Source organism: Protopterus annectens, chromosome 8.part0 (genome assembly GCF_019279795.1).
Source record: "Protopterus annectens isolate FY-2018-M chromosome 8.part0, PAN1.0, whole genome shotgun sequence".
In the NCBI taxonomy this organism is placed as follows: domain Eukaryota; kingdom Metazoa; phylum Chordata; order Ceratodontiformes; family Protopteridae; genus Protopterus; species Protopterus annectens.
This window is the reverse complement of record NC_056741.1, coordinates 889,194,312-889,211,667: the sequence shown is the minus strand read 5'-3', so window position 1 is coordinate 889,211,667 and position 17,356 is coordinate 889,194,312. Positions and strand designations below refer to the sequence as shown.

Genomic DNA, 17,356 nt, shown 5'->3' with positions numbered 1-17,356 from the left:
AAAACAAAGAACTTTCCTATAAAGTAGTCATTCTACAAGAGCTATTGCAACCTCTTCTGCCTTTTGGGCGAGACTACCTAGTGATACCATTTGTGCTGCAGCAACATGGGCAAGGCCTCATACCTTTATCACTCATTACTAAGTTGATTTGGCCTCCAGGAACAGGGCCTCCTTTGGGTCCACTGTTCTGAAGAATATTCTCCCTTGAGCCACCCAAGAAAGATGGTGCTAGGGACGTTGTCCCAACCTGCTAAGAATGAAGGCGAGCTAGGACAACATCACATAAAGAAGTTATGTATTCACCATAACGTTCCATGTGTGTTGTCCATCTCGCCTTCATTCTTACATCCCACCCTCCTGCCCCCAGCCTTTTGCTCCTGGAAGACCGAGCTGGTGCAGTTGGCTATTAATGTCCTCTGACTTTTTTCATTGTACTATCACATATTCAGTGACCTTTATTTAGCTATATCTGCAAACAAGATCTGGGGAGCTCTCATAGTGCATCATAGGATAGGGTTTTAGCCACGAGCTAGTGGAAGACCTCGAGCTTTGTATAAGGCCGAGTCGGAAGTGAGGATCGGTTCCGAACACAACCTGCTTTAATGAAGGCGAGATGGACAACACACATGGAACGTTATGGTGAGTACATAACTTCTTTTTTTTGTTAAAATCATTTCTGAGAATTTTATAAATAACAGATATGTATGAAGTGTTCTTGGGTGAGCTATTAATAATTGTTGAGATAAAATCCAAGATTTTTAAGTTACTCTTATTGTAGGCCTCTAATGTGGGTACAAGCTTAGTATGTATAAAATCCTTACAAGTTTGGATGCCCAGCCAGTTGCAATTTTGCAAACTATACCTGTTGATCAAATAGTCTGCAGAACTTATTAGCTGAGAGAACTTGATTCCAATATAATAGGTGACCCTTCTTAAATTCTAGCATTTTCTGAGTATCAAAATATATCAAGCATTCATTTGAGTAAGCAATAGGAAACATAATTATTAGTAAATTCTTAACTGATTAGAAAACATAAGTTTTTAAACAACAGCAATATTTGGTTTATAAGAGGTGCGAGAACAAGTTTTGACCTTTCACTTTGAATGTATATTTTTAAAATCCATATAAAGATGTTGTTATGTATTTGAGTATATATGATTCAAGCAATGTCCTATTACTATTTAGAAGTAAGGTTTCATGTATTGATGTCCAATACGATGTATAAGAAGTATTATTCCAAAGCAATACTATGTAAATGAATGCAGGGTTTAAATAAAAATCAATATTTGGAAACTCTATACCTCCTTCATCCCAGCTTGTGGTGTGCCAGAGAAGAGAAATTCTTGTTTTTTTTGGGGGGATACCAAAGGAAGTTGAGTAATAAGTTATTACTTTTCTATTTAATTTTGACAGGTGTGGGAATTATCAGACCTTGGTCAATGAATAAGATTTTAGGTAACAGTATCATTTTGATTAAAGTTAGTCTGTCTTCATCTGTGAAGACGAGTCTGTTCCAACTGTCAGTTAGACTAGTAATTGAGTTTATAAGTTGTTGGTAATTAGATGCAAATGATTTTTTTATAGTTAGATTAAATAATGATACATAGATGTTTAATATGTGTGTCCTCCCAGTTTGTCTCTTTTTGATCTAAGTTTTGTAGTAACAGTTTTATTCACTAGAAGTGCCTGAGTTTTGTTGTGATTGAATTTTAAACCAGTTTGCAAAGAAGTCTAGATTATGTAATAGGTGATCTGTCAATTTTCAATATCATTAGCAGTTATTAGTAGGTCATCAGCAAACAGTTGTATCTTAGGGGATAATTTGTGTAACTCTGTCATTATTTCTAACATAATTTGCAAGAAGATGAATTAGGCAGGGAAAAGAGTAATGAGGAGAGGGGGCACCCCTCTTTAGTACTTCTTAATATTTCGAATGGGCTAGATAGATAAGATCCAGTCTTTACATAGGCTATGGACTTTTCATAGAGGTTTTTAATTAATCCTATAAGGTTTGGGGAGAAATTGTATTTTTGCAGAGCTTTAAACAGACATGGCCAACATAGGGAGTTGAAAGCTTTATCTATATCTAGGCTTAAAATAGAAAGTTCATTTTTTTTCTTGTTTGCTAAGTCTGTTAAGGACAGTAATCTAATTACGTTGTCTGTACCTTTCTGTTTTTTATAAACTCGGTTTGGTCTTCATGAATTAATATTGAAAGAATATTATTTAATCTGTCTGCTAAGATAGACATGCATACCTTTTAATCAGTGTTAAGCAAAGAAAGTGGCCTGTATGATATGCAAAGGTTGGGCTCTTTATTTGGTTTTAGGATAGGAGAGATGATAGAATATTTCCATGAAGGAGGGATGTTTACTGTAGTTTTAACTTCTTGAAATGCACTGAGTAAGATTTTCAAGATGTTATCAGGTAAGAGTTTGTAAAATTCTGGAATTAGACCATCCAGCCCTGGTGCTTTTTTTGTCTTAAGATTTTTTATTTGTTCCTTTAATTCTTTAAAGAAAAATGGGTTGTCTGTGTTATTAATATTGTGTTTTAAATATTATTAGCAAGAAAGGGGTCTATATTTTTGTTATCACTTATAGATGAGTTATTATTATTATTAAAATTCTTGCAATGGTTTTTAAAACATAATACAATATTTTTTAGATCTGTAACTTTGATAGTCTAATTATTTCTAGTGTATATTATTTCTTTTATATGACTTTTTTCATTTAAATATTAGATCTAATCACAATCCTGTGCATACTCTTGGGATTGAGTAGGATTGTAATCTAATTTTTTCCAGATTTATTGATATGTTATGCTGCATGATATCCTGGTATTCCTTGTTCAGTTTACATATGTCAGCTAATGCAGATTTGTCATTTGATGCAAGTTTTAGTTTTAGTTCATCATTTTCTTTTTGTATGTCTACTAGTTTTTTAGCCTACTTGTTTCTTTTATTTATATACCAACTTTTGACTTTATCATGTAAGACTACCTTTAAAGTGTCCCTTAGGATAATATCTCAAAGTTCTCCATTATTATCGGTGTCTAGGTAAAGCTTTATTTTATCTAGAAACCATTATTTAAATCCTTGTACTGTTACTAGATAAGCCGGTAGTCTTTGGCAGAAGTTTAAGGGGTCAGTATTAAGTGTTACATTGAAGGTGATAGCATTGTGGTCAGACATAGGGCATGATGTCAGCATTACGTTATCAGTTTTGGCCAGTAAAGAACTGGTTACAAAGACTTTGTCTATATCGGTCTGTGTGCCAAATCTGTAAGAGTAGTGAGAATACTTTAGGGAGGATAATATTGTTTATACCGTCAATGTCAATTGGGTTTCTGTCTTTTATGTAGCTGTTCAAGTGCTTAGTAGCAGGGAACATCTTTAAGGGCTTAGAGCTTGTGGCATCAGTGGAGGACAAGATACAGTTAAAATCACCTGCTAATAGTAACTCACTTTTAGACTTTAATGTTATGGTGTCTGATTGTTTTCTCTCAGTTTTAGTCCCAATACTCCGGTATCCAGTAGTTGTTTGCAAAAGTGTACATCTTTTTATCTAGTTTTAGTATGACTAAAGCAAGCATACCATCATTGCTTGAGTATGAGTCAACTATTTCTGGAATTCTCATTGATTTTTGTGTAAAATTAGGATACCTCTTCTTTTGTGTTTGTAGTTTGAAGTTACCAAAGTCTTACAACCCTTAAAGGTTAATTTGTTTAGATATTCTGTTACTAAGTGGGATTCCTGAATGAATGTAAAATCTGCTTTATGTAGCATTAAATATTTGTTGACACTACTCATTTTCATGGGGTTGTTCATTGACATTAATAGATATAATGTTAAATATTATCATTTGATGGAGACTGCTATTATAAGTAAAATTAAAAAGTGCTTTCCTTGATTCATTATGACAAATACATTTTTAAAACTGTTATGGACAATTTAAAAACTCTAAACTGGAAAATAAAACTGTATATTTTAATAACCTGCTGCATGGATAAAATATATCCAGGCTTACTGTATTTCTCATAGAAGCCACAAACTAACCCTCTCATGACATCTGCTGGGAATTCCTAGCTACTGCATGTTAATAGCAAGCAGAAGGGAAACTGCATGTACATTAAAAACATACAAAAGGAAAAATTCAATTCAATATACTATGTATGCATGAACTAAGAACATGAAGCTGTATACAATTTCTTAAAATTATTTTATCTAAACAGACTAAGGTAAATTGATTAATCCTAATAATAGTTTGCTGCTATGAGTAAATACAGGACTGTAATGTCATTAAAGCAAACAGGAAAAAAGATGCATTTAAAACTGTAATTGTCAGAAACATATTTGTAATTCTTATTTAAATATAAATGTAATTCAGATTAAATAAATCACTATTTAGAGATTATTATTTAGAGAGGCAAGATTACGTTGGTTTGGACATGTGCTGAGGAGGGATGCTGAGTATATTGGGAAAAAGATGCTAAGGATGAAGCTACCAGGTAACAGGAAAAGAGGAAGGCCTAAGATAAGGTTTATGGATGTGGTGAGAGAGGACATGCAGGTGGTTGGTGTGACAGAGCAAGATACAGAGGACAGGAATAAATGGAAACAGGTGATCCACTGTGGCGACCCCTAACGGGAACAGCCGAAAGAAGATAATGATGATGATGATTAAATAAATCACTATTTGCAGTATAACATATGCTTCTAAGACTTTTTAGATAAAATAATTGTTAAATGAATAAAAATGTAGTTCAAACAATCATTCTTGAATCTGATTGGCTGTTCGAGTTCAGTGAAGATAAACAGGTACAGAGGTCACGCTTACTTCCTGGAAGACCGCACAGATTGTTTCTCATGAGTCTGTGAGCTAACTGAAGCCTTTAGAAGCTTGAGCTTGTCAAGAGTTTTCAAAATTCCATCAAAAAAGTAAGTAAGCTGAAATTTTCTAGTGAAGTGAAGCTTTTAAGCATAACCTGTAAAATGATGAATATTTAAAATAAAGGTTCCCAATTATCAACCATACACAACTATAAGATATATTAGCTAAATGGAGCACATTGCAGAAGTTCAGTTAAGTAGTAAATGTATATATAATAATCAGATGTTACCACTTTCTTTTTAATTACTTAACAGTAACACAGTAAACATTTATCTGTCCTGCAGTGATTAAATACTATGACACTAGGACTAAAACAGAAAGGAAAGGCACATACATGAAGAAATAAGTATAGGATATAAAAGAAATGTATATAAATATATGAAATGAGTAAGTGATTTTATACCATTTCACTAGTGCTATGCCATGTATATAAAGAGGTAAAAGTATAAAATAGTAGTTTGTAGTTGGATAAGATTTTGATTTACTTGAATTTTGAGTAATATATATTATTTAAAAAGTTAGCATTGCTGTGGGAAAGATAATAGGAGAGGAAAAAAAAGATACATTACCTTCTGTCTATGATTCCACATTATTTAGAAGGGAGAAAACAAAAACTTGCATGAAATGTGAAGTTATGTATAATCATTTGTCTCTGGGTTTCTTTTTTTCTTTAATAGTACACATTTTTCTGATGCTTCTCTTTTTAAGTTCATTGAAGTATCCATGGGTTCATGTTGACTTAAAAGGTTCTTTTTTGGACAAATGTGAATGCTTATTCGAGAGAATCAAAAGTTTTCTTTCCTTCTGACAGGGATAGTTTTATTCTTGCTGGGAATATGAGTTGTGCTGTAATTCCTTCCTTTTTTAATAATTTTATTAGAGGGACACATGCTCTTCTTTTGGACATTACAAAGGGTGTAAAGTCGTCATCAAACCTGATAGTTTGGTCACCAACTTTTAATGGAGCAAGGGACCAGGCAGCTCTTAAAACAAGGTCTTTGTCTTGAGTGGAGATAAATCTTACAATAATAGATCTTAGACGGCTGTTTTTACTGGATGCAGAAGTTGTAGTTAAAGACATGTATGCCATTTCTATCCCAAAGGATAGTGCTTCGGGTAGGTTTAGGATTTTAGGAATACGAGAAGTCAGGAAATTAATCATATTATCCCCCTCCACCTGCTCCAGGATGCCATAGATTCTTATGTTGTTTCTCCTCGTTCTATTCTCAATGTTGTCTATCTTTTCAATGAGTCTGGTGTTTTCTTGAAGAAAAAAGTCTGTTTTTCTCTCTTTCTGATAACCTGTGGACTATATCTGCTACAGAATCTTCCAAAGCAACAGTCTGGGCAGTTTGTTGTTTAAGGACTTCATTTAATAAGGTTATTGGTTTGGTGGTACCTTCTTTTATATTGTCCACTTTTAAGTTTGACTATTTTATCCACCAAGTCTTGAATTGTAGTAAGGATTCCCTGTATTTCTTTCTTCGTTGGACTTTCTTGCTGAGAAAATTTGGAGCTGCTCATCTTCCTTTGTGAATGTGGTTTCAATGTTCCTTTTATTCAAATGTTTGACAGGAAAATATGACAATTGTAGCTTAAAAATTACAACTTGTAGCTTACGATTTCCAGAATCTGATTTTAGTAGTTTCAGGTCTCTGTTGGTGAAATTAAACAAAAAATCCTGTCACGAAAAAATGAAGACTGTGGAGCTGAATAACTCTGCTGCTTTCAGCTTGCCATCCAAGCCATGCCCCTGCATTATACCTCTTCTGATCCTTCCCTTGGCCTGTTTCAAGCACCAGGAGATTTGGGGCTGACAGTGATTTCATTGTAGTCTGTGTCAGTTTTAAGAAGGCTAATCCATCCACATTGTTTGGTTCCAACACTTTCAATGTAAGCTTCATCAGCATCGAGAGTGACTAAGCTCTAGAAATCAAGGGTGAGAGGTTTGCATCTGTGTCAGTACAAATCCCTTTGAGCCCTTTACTATTTCTGACACTTTAGCTTTTGATCTTTCAGTGCTGAAGCCAGCTTCGGGTCTGGGAGTAGTCCTAGGGTCATTGGTTGTTAGTGCTGGACCTTCTTCATTTTCAGGCTCATTAACACTGAGTCGGCTTTAGTTCCAGTTGCATCGGTACCTGCAAGCACTTCACTGGCATTGGAAATAACGAAAAGATCAATCTCAGTGTCAGGATGTGACAGATCAGAAACACTACCTCCTTTGGCTCCACCTGCAGATACCCATCAGTCTACTGCTTTTGGCACAATTCATGGGCTTCACCAACAGAGTGCATCAAAATTCCCCAGAAAAAGACTGCCATCAGGATCAGTACAATCATCCTCTACCTCAAAAGTCTTCCAAACTGAGGTGCCAAGGAAGAGGATGTGTAAGAGGAGGTATTAAGATTCCTCTGTAGAGTCTCTAAGCCAGGATTCAGAGCTTGATTTAGGGGAGGACTCATCAGAGTCCCCTCCAGACAAAGCCAGATTTGAGAAAATCTTAGAATTAGTGAGACAGCATGGTACGTGGTGTCTAGACTCCTTTCTCTAGATGAGGCGATTCTGATGGAGTCTTTTCATCTGCCTGTCTACTTCTTGGGTAGCTTTCCAGCTGAGCACATCATTAACTTGTGAGTAAGAAGGCTTAGCAAGAACAGACAATATTGGCTCAAGGTTCCCCTTACTGACTCCATGGTTGTAGTAGCAGCAACAAAAAGAAAACCCTGTCCATCTCCCAGATATGATTTCCAGGGCAGTCCTAAAGAATACAAAAGTGGACTTATGAATCTGGTACCTTTGCCACAAGAGCCTTAAATTATCTGATGCATATGAACAGATTCCCAAATGATCTGGTTGAGTAGACCCTAGATATGCCGAGATGATCGATGACACCTGGCACTCATAGACAGTTGGAGGTACAAATGTCCATTCTGCTTAATATCTTGACCCCAGTCATGCACTTATTACATAATGTGGCTGATGGAGCAGCTAGGGATGCCAGGACAGGCATCACCATGAGATGTTATTTCTAGCTTTGTCTGTGTGACTTTGTGAAGAAGTTAGGGGTGCCCTTCACAAATGACAGGTCATCTTTTTTATGTAGCATGAAAGAGAACTTGGAAATAAGTGATAAGGAAGACAAAGCATTTTCCTTGTGGGAAAGTTAAGTTCACATCTTGGAAGAGTTTCTTTTTGAGAAATAAGAATGGTTCTAAGAACTTGTGGATCAAAACATCAAAAAGATATTCCTTGTACCGGTTTCAAGACAGGAGCAGCATGGAGGACATAAGGAATCATTCAATGGATTCCACCCTGAGGAAGAGATGCTCCATACAATTAGGGTTTCCATCGTCCCTTCTAATGAAGGCATCAGCAAAATTCTTAGGATCTTGTCCAACCACTTCACTCTTAAGTCAGTCTGGGACATCTCTTCCTACATCAGGCTGTGTGGATGGCCATCACACAGGACAAAAGGGTCAGGGAGATAGTATTTAAAGGCTAATGTTAAGTTGTCAATCTCGCCTTCATTCTTGCTGGATGGGTTCGGAGCCGATCCTCGGCTCCAACTCGGCCAATACTAAAGCTCGAGAGCTAATTCCACCGGCTCGAGGCTCCCCTATATCCCACAATGCTAGGCGGTAACTACTCAGATCTCGTTTGCCGCTTAGCTGACAAGGTGCTTCTTCTACCGGCTCTGGCAGGTTAGTAAGTTTTCTTGTTCAGAAACTTCAATTTCAACCCCTATTTTTTTCCATTTAGTATAGTTTTTATTTAAAGTATTCCATTAGTTCCCTCTTGTATTAGAATTCCCTTTTTATTCCCTTCTTAACTTTTAGGCCTTTGGCCCTCTCCCTCTCCTTCCCCTAGTCCTTCAGTGTGACTGGATTTTTATTTTGGTTAAGGGTGTGTCTGTGTGTTGTGCTTGTGTTTTTCTTCACTCAGCTTTTAGGATGTCTAAAGACTCCAAGGTCTCAGGCTTCAAGAAGTGTGATTCGTGCTGTCAGAAAATGTCTCTGACAGACGGTTACACTTCTTGTGTATATTGCCTGGGACCTTTGCACCTGCAGGACTCATGTGCTGTGTGCCATGCATTCAGCCCTAGAGTCCTGCAGGAACGCAAAAATAAGTTGATTCTATGTGGCTTGTTAAAGCCTGAAGGCCCCCCTACCCAGTCTATGTCGGGGAAGCCTTCTAAGACTTCCAGACCGTCGGCTCCAGTTTCTGAGCCATCCCCTGGAAGCATTAAAATGGCTTCGACATCGGCTCCGGCTGGAGCCAATGCTTCCAAATCTCATACCATCACCTCGGCTCCGGATGGAGCCGAGGTTGACAAGACTCAGTTGGCTCTGATAGGCTTATCGGAGCCACCTTCAAAGAAGAGGTCTTGGTCCCCTTCCATCGGCTCCATCCATTCGGCTCCGGGATCTCCTCTTCTATCGGAACGGAGCCATAGGTCTCATTCCTCTCGGTCCTCCAGGCTGTCCGACCATGATTTACAAAGGGTGGTGAGTAGACTTCTCAAGTCCGAGACACTGGCCCAAATGCTGCATAGCCCTACTCAACAGTAAGCGGCTATTTCCATCCCTGATTTTATTCCTCCTCCGACTCCTTTGAGTTCGGAGCCGGGGCTCATCCGAGCCATGGGTGTCGGTGCTTCGGAGCCGATACCTTCCCTTTCGGCTCCGTCGTCTGCTCCGATTTCCTCATTGGAGGGATCTCGGCGCCGAGCTTCCTTCTTCGGTTCTGAGGGGGCGAGTGGCATTGGACCCTTGTCCGACGCCGTTCTCCCTCTCGGAGCGTCAGCGCTGGTGAGTTCGGCTCCGACATCAGCCTCGGAGCTGTGCCTGTCAGTGCTGGGGGGGTCCTTGTCTCCTCGGAGCGGGGACCTCCGGCCTTGCCTGATAGGGCCGCCTTCGAGGTCATACGGAGTGTGCTAGACCCAGTGTCTACCCCACAGTCGGCTCCGTCAGCTCCTCCCTCTTCAGTGCCTGTGGTGATTTCTACCCATCCCCTTGTATCAGACCGCAGAGAGCCAGCTCCTCAGGTTTCCCCATTGGGAATTTCCTCCTCTTCCGAGGCCTCTCCTGATCTGGTAGGAGAACCCCCTCGGAAGAGACAGTGCAAGAGGAAGCACATTGACTCCCCTGAGTCTATCACCTCTGACACTGACTTGGAGGAATCTGAAGGTTCCCCTCGGTCCCCCTCTGAGGATGTCTCCTTTGCTGACATCCTTGAAATCCTGAAACAGAGGGGGAACTGGCCCGCCCTTAACACTTCAGAGGACGAGTCAGTTTACCTTGAGGCGTTTAGCTCTCGCCTTTCCACCTCCTGGGTGTCCCCTCCCTTTGACCCCCTTATGGAAGTGGTGGCAAGGAAGGCTTGGACGGCCCCTGATTCAGTGGAACCTACCCCAAGGAGGCCGTCAAAATTTATTACTGCCCCTAAGGAGAAAGAGTTTCTATCTAAAGGTGTCTCTGTTGATGCCATGGTGGTGACCGCAGCCACTAAGAAGGAGTTAGCCGATCCTTCGGTACCTGTCCATCCTCCTAATAAGGAGTCTAGGACCATGGACAGGTACGGTAAGCGGATGTTTTCATCAGCGACCTTTTCAATGTGGTCGCTGAACTACTTGTGTCAGTTCACCCGTCTCCAGAGAGATTTGCTCAAAGATATGGGTGAGGCTATACAGGATCCAACAGCTGAGGGGTTCCAAGACAAAATGAACTCCCAGTTGGCAACCCTGAATTCGATTGTTAACTCCTCTATGCGGCTTATCTCATATGCTGCTGATGGGGCGAGTAGGGCCGCAGGCACAGGTGTAGCTTTATGACGTCACGCCTGGATGCGGCTTTGCAATTTTGCGGACCCTTTCAAGGCGTCCTTCACCAATTCCCCCTTTGATGGCTCAACATTGTTTGGTCCTCAGGTGAAGGATACATTGACTAGGTGCGAGGTGGAAGGTAAGACTCTCTCTGCCGTGGGAGTCCGTTTTTCTACCCCTTCTAGACCTTATCCAAAAGGTCAGACGGGAGGAAAAATGTGGTTCCATAAACCTCAGGGAGTCTCATCTGACGACAAGGTCGATTCCCTCTAGAGGCAGAGGGGAATAACAACAGACGCCCTAGAGGCAGAGGAGGTCCACAAAACCAGGGTAGCAGAGAAACTTTCTCTGATAAACCCTTTCAGCATCCCTGAGGAGCTGCCCGGCTGTCCACCTTCGGAGGCAGTCGGGGGAAGATTATCACTGTACCCAAAAGCCTGGCTTTCCCTCACCCAAGACAAATGGGTACAGTCAATCATATCCGAGGGTTACAAAATTCCCTTTATTCACATCCCATCCCAACCCAAAGGATCCCTTCCAGACATTCCACCCAGTCTAAGGGAACAAGCAGCACTAGAAATATCAAAGCTGCTATCAAAAAGAGCTATCCAATCAGTCCCAGCAGACCAGCAAGGATCCGGAATCTACTCCAAATTCTTTTTGGTACCAAAAAAAACAGGGGACTGGAGACCTATACTGGATCTCAGCAAATTAAACAATTATATCAAAAAAACAAAATTCCAGATGGTCACGCTACAGTCCATTCTACCCTTCTTGGGTCAGGACAACTGGATGTGCTCGATAGACCTTCTGGATGCGTACTACCATATCAAAATGCACAGACGCTCCAGGAGGTTTCTCCGCTTCAGGCTGGGAGCCAGTCACTGCCAGTTCAGAGCCCTGCCCTTTGGTCTCACTACAGCCCCCCGAGTGTTTACCAAATGCATGGCAGTGGTCGCTGCTCACTTGAGACGTCAAGGATTCCAGGTGTTTCCATATTTAGATGACTGGCTCCTTACCGCCACCACCAGACATCAACTGCTTCTATCCAGAGACTTCACCATCCAAACTTGCCAAGCTCTAGGCATTTCAATAAATTTCGAAAAATTTGCCTTGTCGCCTTGTCAATCTATTACCTTTATAGGCACCACCTTAGACACACTCAATCTTTCCGCCAGACTTACAGAGCAAAGAGTGTTAGATATCCGCAAACAAGTTTACCTTCTATTACAATGCAACAAGGTCAAAGCCAGGGTAGTCTTGAATGTATTAGGACTCATGGCAGCTACTATCACCCTTCTCCCCTTAGCTCGTTTCCACATGAGGATCCTCCAATGGATGCTGTTTACTCAATGGTCTTTCCAACAACTCCCGATGTCTCACATCATATTAATAACTCAATCATGCAAGAATCACCTGTCTTGGTGGATCACATCACCTCAAGTTCTCCAAGGCAGACCTTTCATCCCCCCCCCCAGTCGCCACGGTGACAACAGATGCCTCCCTGATCGGGTGGGGGGGCATTATCAGGGCAGGACAGTCCAGGGCACGTGGCAACCTTTCGAGTGCCACTTGCACATAAATGTCTTAGAGATGAGAGCAGTGCTTTTAGCGTTGCAAGCCCTTCAGGACTCTCTTCCCACAGGGACTATTGCAATTCAGACGGACAACATGTCCGTAGTGTGGTACATCAACAAACAGGGCGGAACCAGATCCTACCCCTTATGTCGAGAGGCACTCAGACTTTGGCAGTGGGCGATTTCTTCTCAGCGTTTTCTGATAGCAACGCACATTCCCGGGAAGTCCAACGTGATTGTGGACAAGTTGAGCAGGGCCATTCTCATGCCCCACGAGTGGTCTCTAAAGAAATCAGTGCTGGAAGAAGTCTTCCAAAGATGGGGCCAGCCTTGCTGCGATCTTTTTGCTACTCCCCAAAACAGCAAGTGTCACGACTTCTTCACTCTCTTCCCGTTTCCAGGCCATCCCACCAGAGACGCTCTAGTCCACGATTGGCCCTGGGGACTTCTGTATGCTTTTCCCACTTTTCCACTGATATCTCAATTAATTCAGAAAGCTATCGCCTTGAGAGTTACAATGATCTTCATTGACCCTTACTGGCCTCGACAGATATGGTTTCCATTCCTCCATCATTACCTGTTGGAGCAGCCTTGGCATCTGGACCCGGTGCCAGATCTGTTGACCCACCAGTCGGGCCAGCTGCACCACTCCCTTCATTCTCTCTACCTCACAGCGTGGTTTCTCCAATTCCTACCCTAGCCAGGCTTCCCTTAATCTCTCATTCGGTCCGAAACATCCTGATAGCCTCTCACAAATCTTCTACCAGGAAGATTTATAATAGTAAGTGGAAACGTTTTTCCTTCTGGGCAGCATCAAAAAATATAGACTCCTTCACTGCACCTATCCAGTCTATCCTAGACTTTCTGGCAGAGCTCTTTCATTTAGGCTCTTCTTCATCTACCATTAGAGTTCAACTAGCTGCTATATCTAATTTTCATGTAGGTGTCTCAGACTCCAGTATCATGTCCCATAAGCTATGCAAAGCCTTTTTAAGAGGTGTTTTTCTGCTCAAGCCCCCAATCAAAGACCCCCCACCTCAATGGGACTTGAATTTGGTTCTGGCATCCTTGATCCCCCCCCCCCTTCGAACCAGCGGCTTCATGCCCTCTTAAGTTGCTCTCATGGAAAACACTTTTTCTAGTAGCCATAACTTCAGCTAGAAGGGTATCTGAACTTCATGCTCTGTGCAGTCAACCTCCTTACTTAGTTTTCCACAAAGATAGGGTGTCCCTCGGGACTAATCCGTCCTTCTTACCTAAGGTTTCCACTGAGACAAACCTGAACCAAACGACTGATCTCCCCATCTTCTTCCCTGACTATTCCAACAGGTCGGAACAAAAGTTGCATTTTCTAGATGTTCACTGCCAACTTAGATATTATTTAGATAGGACTAAACAGTTCAGGAAATCTGATCAGCTTTTCCTGTCTTATGCGGAAGGGAAATTGGGCCTTCCAGTTACTAAAGTGTCCCTTTCAGGATGGCTTACCTCTATAATTACCTTCATCTATGAAATCAGACATCAAAAACTGCCTTCAAGACCTAGAGCTCATTCAGATAGGGCATTAGCTACATCTGTAGCTTTTCAGGACAGGCTGCCAATAGATTCCATTTGTGCAGCAGCCACTTGGGCTTCTCCTCATACCTTCATTTTACATTACAAATTGGATATGGCCTCCAGAAACCGTGCCAACTTTGGTTCCACTGTTCTCAAGAGTCTGTTCCGATAGGCCACCCGGAATAAGGTGCTAGGGACGCGGTCCCATCCAGCAAGAATGAAGGCGAGATTGACAACTTAACATTAAGAAGTTATGTACCTACCATAACATTCCATGTTAGTTGTCTTCTTCTCGCCTTCTTTCTTGCGTCCCACCCTCCTTCCCCCTAGCCTGGACAGACTGATAGGAAATTTTGGGATCTTCCTTTGGAGTTTTCCTTCCCACATGTTCTACCACCTATATTCCCCCTTTTATGTTTGTGGTAGCGTACATTCAGGTTTATATAGAGGTGGGTTCTTTTTTCTCCATACTGTGGAGACCAGAACTGCTTGGTTTAGCTATCAAACGAATTCTGAGTAGTTACCGCCTAGCATTGTGGGATATAGGGGAGCCTCGAGCCAGTGGAATTATCTCTCGAGCTTTAGTATTGGCCGAGTCGGAGCCGAGGATCGGCTCCGAACCCATCCAGCAAGAAAGAAGGCGAGAAGAAGACAACTAACATGGAACATTATGGTAGGTACATAACTTCTTATTACATTCTCCTTTCCACTTGTCCAAGACTTTCCTACCGTCCTTTTCCGGCTGTCCTACCTCATTGAAGGAAGGCAGCAAAAGAAGAGGATCCAGACCTTTCTCAACAAAGCCATCCAGGAGGTCCCATTAGACCAGAGAGGGGTTGGGGTTTATTCAAGGCATTTTTGAGTCCTAAGAAGTCACAGGGTCTCAGGGCATTACTGGAATGAATCAGTCTAATACATAACAAAATAATTCCATATGATCAGGGTGCAGTCCATCCTTCTATATCTTCAGGAAAAGGATTAAATGTGCTTGCTGGATCTCCAGGATACCTACCTGCACATCAAAGTCACCAAGGAGTCCAGGTGATTTCTACAATTCCAGGTTGATGCTAGCTACTACCAGATCTGATGTTGTCATTTCCATTTATTCCTCAACTGTTGGAGTTTGGATCCAACCTTCAGATCTGACTCTGCCACTTCTTCCAGCTTGTGAAACACTGAAACTCATGAGCTCCTCCCATTCCATAATTTCGTAAACATACCTTAGATCTCATTTGCCGCCTTCGCATACAGACATGGTCACTATATACACTCGACTATAATGACTTTTCATCTTGTGAAATCTTACAATGTTCTTCATCTCACATTGCTGCAGTCCTTACTTATGGGTAGTCCGCTGTCCTCGGTCGGCCCGAATACCAAAGTATTAGGCTGACGTCGGTCATGGGCACCTAAATCTGACATCAGAGCGTCAGGGTATAAAGGCGCATGACCGACGTCATATCCTGTCTTTTTTGCCGCATGGTCCGATGCAGAAGCAGCGTTGCAAGTGCCGTTCGGCGTTCTGAAATTTTTCGGAGTTTCAGGCCGATACCAAGTTGGGCTAAGTACCCGTTGGGAATATTTTGTTTTTCTTGCCTCAGTTACTTACCGGATGTCAGAAAAAGTGAATAATTGTATTTCTTGTGGGAAACAGATACCGCATAGGGATTACCACTCGCTTTGTATTCCTTGTTTGGGACCGGAGCACGGCGTGGTGTCGATTTTGTGCTAGGTTTAATAAGCGCACTATAAAGCGGAGGTTAGATTGCGCTAGGTTAGTCTTTGGCAAGAGGTGTAATTATAATATGCCGTCGGATGTTCCGACGCCTGCTTCTACTAAGAAGCGCAAAGACAAATCTTTAAAGCCTAGACAGGATGATTCGTCCGTTTTGGACGCCGGACCTTTAGAAGCTACAGCTGAACAGGTGGATCCGGCTGAAGTTTCTGTTGAGTCCCAGGGGGAAACTTTGATTTTACAGGATGTGGCCTCTCAGGAGGCAGGTCAGGCTGAAGGGGCCTCTCAGGTTACTATTCTCCCTTCTATGCCTAAGGTGGTTAGGCCTTCTGCTACTGTTTCTAAGGCTCCTTCTAAGGGCAGGTCTGTCTTGCCTTCCTCTGGTGTCAGTTCTGGTTCTTCAGGGTCTGTGCCTAAAAAGCACATGCTTAAAATGGCAGAGGATTTGATTACTTTAATTAGAGGTTCTATGCCCCCTCCTGATAAAAAGCCCAGGATGGAGCCAGAGTTGGACAGTTTGGAGCAGGCCTCAGATGATTCAGAGTCTTCTGCTGAAGACATTCAAGATTTCCCTCCTTATTCTGATTCTGATGCAGAGGATTCCTCTCCTTCTGCTTCTCCTCCAGAGGATTTTTCATTTTCAGAAACTCTGCATTCCATGAGGGAGCATTTTCAGTGGGAGGGACAGGATTACTCTGATTCACGGAAGAGACTTAGGGAGTTCTTGTTTTTACCACAGCATAGACCCTTAGCTATACCTCCGGTTTTGGATGTTGTTTCAGATGTTTTTTCGGAAGCTTCCCTTAACCCAGATTCTGTGCCTCCTGCCCCAGTTAAACCGGACAGGTATTACAGGGTGCCTGAGGCTCATAAATATCTGTATAAGAGTCCTAGGGCAGACCCAGAAACTATTAGTCAGGGGCCTAAGGGTGTTAGAGCCTCTGTTGTTAAGAATCCGGTTCCGCTGGATAAGGAAGCTAGAGCTTTGGATAGATGGGGTAAGAAGGTGTATACCTCTTCTACTTTAGCAATGAGAGCTTTGAACTGCCAGTTTCATATGTTGAAGTATCAGAATTTCCTCCTTTCTCAGCTAAGGTCTAAAGTGGATGCTTTGGCAGAGGGCATAGAGTGTAAAGAATTGCAGGATTTAGTGCATGTTTCTGAACAGGTGGGTAAGCACTCTTTGCAATGTGGTTTTGACTCTTTACAGGCTTCTTCCAGGGTGGCTGCCACTGGTTCAGTTATTCGTAGGCACGCCTGGCTTAAGGATCAGAATTTGTCTGAGCATGTTAAGTCTAGAATTCTGGATGCCCCTTTACAGTCTGAAGTTTTGTTTGGTCCTCCTGTGGAGTCAGTCTTAAAGAAAATGGAAGACAAGGCTAAGTCTATGCAGACTGTTAAAGATTTTTTGCAGGTACAACCTCCAAAGTTTAGTAGAAATTGGCCTGCTAAGGGGTGGACGTACCCTTCTTCTGATTCTCAGTCTAGGGGTAGATCTAGGCATGGTAGGGGCAGAGCTCAGAGTACTTTCAGGCCGAGACAATGGAGTTCGCCTGCTCAATCTGCTGGTGAGGGCAGGGGCCAGTCCTTTCGTAAACAGGCCCAATGACCTACATTTTCAGCTGCCAGATTCTTCTTGCCTGGCAGCTCCTTTGGGAGGAAAGTTGGCTCTTTTCAAGCAAAATTGGCATTTAGTCACCCAGGACAAATGGGTATTGGACATTATAAACCGAGGTTACAAGTTCTATTTCCATACCATGCCTCCTTTCAAA

At 42.0% G+C, this 17,356-nt stretch overlaps 1 protein-coding gene across 6 annotated transcripts in view; it reads left to right on the top strand.

The window, feature by feature from the left end:
- The window catches only part of LOC122809137 (plasma membrane calcium-transporting ATPase 3), a 4,021,470-nt gene that overhangs the window by 1,037,871 nt on the left and 2,966,243 nt on the right, over nt 1-17,356 (top strand). The gene's annotated exons all lie outside the window — the stretch shown is intronic.